Source organism: Oncorhynchus keta, unplaced genomic scaffold (genome assembly GCF_023373465.1).
Source record: "Oncorhynchus keta strain PuntledgeMale-10-30-2019 unplaced genomic scaffold, Oket_V2 Un_contig_29804_pilon_pilon, whole genome shotgun sequence".
Taxonomy (NCBI): Eukaryota; Metazoa; Chordata; class Actinopteri; order Salmoniformes; family Salmonidae; genus Oncorhynchus; species Oncorhynchus keta.
The window spans coordinates 22,125-26,453 of NW_026286735.1; the positions used below are offsets into that span (position 1 = coordinate 22,125).

The 4,329-nt window shown below is 39.8% G+C and overlaps 1 long non-coding RNA gene across 5 annotated transcripts; it reads left to right on the forward strand.

The window, feature by feature from the left end:
- Positions 1-3,856, forward strand: LOC127923443 (uncharacterized). Of its 5 annotated transcripts, none has more exons than XR_008114393.1 (3): positions 1-485; positions 1,125-1,170; positions 3,277-3,591. It is a non-coding gene; the product is annotated as an uncharacterized LOC127923443 (long non-coding RNA). The 5 variants fall into 5 exon arrangements; XR_008114395.1 differs by lacking the exon at positions 3,277-3,591 and adding an exon at positions 3,598-3,856 and having other exon boundaries at positions 2-485; positions 1,125-1,213; XR_008114396.1 differs by having other exon boundaries at positions 2-485; positions 1,125-1,180; positions 3,386-3,591.
- The last annotated feature ends 473 nt before the right edge of the window (positions 3,857-4,329 follow it).

The window sequence follows — 4,329 nt, forward strand, 5'->3', positions numbered from 1 at the left end:
GTCAGTTAGAGACAGTAGGATAGATAGATACTGGTCAGTTAGAGACAGTAGGATAGATAGATACTGGTCAGTTAGAGACAGTAGGATAGATAGATACTGGTCAGTTAGAGACAGTAGGATAGATAGATACTGGTCAGTTAGAGACAGTAGGATAGATACTGGTCAGTTAGAGACAGTAGGATAGATAGATACTGGTCAGTTAGAGACAGTAGGATAGATAGATACTGGTCAGTTAGAGACAGTAGGATAGATAGATACTGGTCAGTTAGAGACAGTAGGATAGATACTGGTCAGTTAGAGACAGTAGGATAGATACTGGTCAGTTAGAGACAGTAGGATAGATAGATACTGGTCAGTTAGAGACAGTAGGATAGATAGATACTGGTCAGTTAGAGACAGTAGGATAGATACTGGTCAGTTAGAGACAGTAGGATAGATACTGGTCAGTTAGAGACAGTAGGATAGATACTGGTCAGTTAGAGAAAGTAGGATAGATAGATACTGGGTTAGAGACAGTAGGATAGATAGTGGTCAGTTAGAGACAGTAGGATAGATAGATACTGGTCAGTTAGAGACAGTAGGATAGATAGATACTGGTCAGTTAGAGACAGTAGGATAGATAGATACTGGTCAGTTAGAGACAGTAGGATAGATAGATACTGGTCAGTTAGAGACAGTAGGATAGATAGATACTGGTCAGTTAGAGACAGTAGGATAGATAGATACTGGTCAGTTAGAGACAGTAGGATAGATAGATACTGGTCAGTTAGAGACAGTAGGATAGATAGATACTGGTCAGTTAGAGACAGTAGGATAGATAGATACTGGTCAGTTAGAGACAGTAGGATAGATAGATACTGGTCAGTTAGAGACAGTAGGATAGATAGATACTGGTCAGTTAGAGACAGTAGGATAGATAGATACTGGTCAGTTAGAGACAGTAGGATAGATAGATACTGGTCAGTTAGAGACAGTAGGATAGATAGATACTGGTCAGTTAGAGACAGTAGGATAGATAGATACTGGTCAGTTAGAGACAGTAGGATAGATAGATACTGGTCAGTTAGTAGGATAGATAGATACTGGTCAGTTAGTAGGATAGATAGATACTGGTCAGGTAGTAGGATAGATAGATACTGGTCAGTTAGTAGGATAGATAGATACTGGTCAGTTAGAGACAGTAGGATAGATAGATACTGGTCAGTTAGAGACAGTAGGATAGATAGATACTGGTCAGTTAGAGACAGTAGGATAGATAGATACTGGTCAGTTAGAGACAGTAGGATAGATAGATACTGGTCAGTTAGAGACAGTAGGATAGATAGATACTGGTCAGTTAGAGACAGTAGGATAGATAGATACTGGTCAGTTAGAGACAGTAGGATAGATAGATACTGGTCAGTTAGAGACAGTAGGATAGATAGATACTGGTCAGTTAGAGACAGTAGGATAGATAGATACTGGTCAGTTAGAGACAGTAGGATAGATAGATACTGGTCAGTTAGAGACAGTAGGATAGATAGATACTGGTCAGTTAGAGACAGTAGGATAGATAGATACTGGTCAGTTAGAGACAGTAGGATAGATAGATACTGGTCAGTTAGAGACAGTAGGATAGATAGATACTGGTCAGTTAGAGACAGTAGATAGATAGATACTGGTCAGTTAGAGACAGTAGGATAGATAGATACTGGTCAGTTAGAGACAGTAGGATAGATACTGGTCAGTTAGAGACATAGGATGGATACTGGTCAGTTAGAGACAGTAGGATAGATAGATACTAGCAGGTCAGTTAGAGACAGTAGGATAGATAGATACTGGTCAGTTAGAGACAGTAGGATAGATACTGGTCAGTTAGAGACAGTAGGATAGATACTGGTCAGTTAGAGACAGTAGGATAGATAGATACTGGTCAGTTAGAGACACAGTAGGATAGATAGATACTGGTCAGTTAGACAGACAGGATAGATAGATACTGGTCAGTTAGAGACAGTAGGATAGATAGATACTGGTCAGTTAGAGACAGTAGGATAGATAGATACTGGTCAGTTAGAGACAGTAGGATAGATAGATACTGGTCAGTTAGAGACAGCAGGATAGATAGATACTGGTCAGTTAGAGACAGTAGGATAGATAGATACTGGTCAGTTAGAGACAGTAGGATAGATAGATACTGGTCAGTTAGAGACAGTAGGATAGATAGATACTGGTCAGTTAGAGACAGTTAGTAGGATAGATAGATACTGGTCAGTTAGAGACAGTAGGATAGATAGATACTGGTCAGTTAGAGACAGTAGGATAGATAGGATACTGGTTAGAGACAGTAGGATAGATAGATACTGGTCAGTTAGTAGAGACAGTAGGATAGATACTGGTCAGTTAGAGACAGTAGGATAGATAGATACTGGTCAGTTAGAGACAGTAGGATAGATAGATACTGGTCAGTTAGAGACAGTAGGATAGATAGATACTGGTCAGTTAGAGACAGTAGGATAGATAGATACTGAGACAGGGATAGATAGATACTGGTCAGACAGACAGATAGATAGATACTGGTCAGTTAGAGACAGTAGATAGATAGATACAGTTAGAGACAGTAGGATAGATAGATACTGGTCAGTTAGAGACAGTAGGATAGATACTGGTCAGTTAGAGACAGTAGGATAGATACTGGTCAGTTAGAGACAGTAGGGATAGATACTGGTCAGTTAGAGACAGTAGGATAGATAGATACTGGTCAGATACTGGACAGTAGGATAGATAGATACTGGTCAGTTAGAGACAGTAGGATAGATAGATACTGGTCAGTTAGAGACAGTAGGATAGATAGATACTGGTCAGTTAGAGACAGTAGGATAGATAGATACTGGTCAGTTAGAGACAGTAGGATAGATAGATACTGGTCAGTTAGAGACAGTAGGATAGATAGATACTGGTCAGTTAGTAGAGACACAGATAGATAGATACTGGTAAAGTTAGAGACAGTAGGATAGATAGATACTGGTCAGTTAGAGACAGTAGGATAGATAGATACTGGTCAGTTAGAGACAGTAGGATAGATACGGGATACTGGTCAGTTAGAGACAGTAGGATAGATACTGGTCAGTTAGAGACAGTAGGATAGATACTGGTCAGTTAGAGACAGTAGGATAGATAGATACTGGTCAGTTAGAGACAGCAGGATAGATAGATACTGGTCAGTTAGAGACAGTAGGATAGATAGAGCCAGAGACTGATAGTCAGTTAGAGACAGTAGGACAGATAGATACTGGTCAGATTAGAGACAGTAGGATAGATACTGGTCAGTTAGAGACAGTAGGATAGATAGATACTGGTCAGTTAGAGACAGTAGGATAGATAGATACTGGTCAGTTAGAGACAGTAGGATAGATAGATACTGGTCAGTTAGAGACAGTAGGATAGATAGATACTGGTCAGTTAGAGACAGTAGGATAGATAGATACTGGTCAGTTAGAGACAGTAGGATAGATACTGGTCAGTTAGAGACAGTAGGATAGATACTGGTCAGTTAGAGACAGTAGGATAGATACTGGTCAGTTAGAGACAGTAGGATAGATAGATACTGGTCAGTTAGAGACAGGATAGATAGATACTGGTCAGTTAGAGACAGTAGGATAGATACTGGTCAGTTAGAGACAGTAGGATAGATAGATACTGGTCAGTTAGAGACAGTAGGATAGATAGATACTGGTCAGTTAGAGACAGTAGGATAGATAGATACTGGTCAGTTAGAGACAGTAGGATAGATAGATACTGGTCAGTTAGAGACAGTAGGATAGATAGATACTGGTCAGTTAGAGACAGTAGGATAGATACTGGTCAGTTAGAGACAGTAGATAGACAGTAGGATAGATAGATACTGGTCAGTAGAGACAGTAGGATAGATAGATACTGGTCAGTTAGAGACAGTAGGATAGATAGATACTGGTCAGTTAGAGACAGTAGGATAGATAGATACTGGTCAGTTAGAGACAGTAGGATAGATAGATACTGGTCAGTTAGAGACAGTAGGATAGATAGATACTGGTCAGTTAGAGACAGTAGGATAGATACTGGTCAGTTAGAGACAGTAGGATAGATACTGGTCAGTTAGAGACAGTAGGATAGATAGATACTGGTCAGTTAGAGACAGTAGGATAGATACTGGTCAGTTAGAGACAGTAGGATAGATAGATACTGGTCAGTTAGAGACAGTAGGATAGATAGATACTGGTCAGTTAGAGACAGTAGGATAGATAGATACTGGTCAGTTAGAGACAGTAGGATAGATACTGGTCAGTTAGAGACAGTAGGATAGATAGATACTGG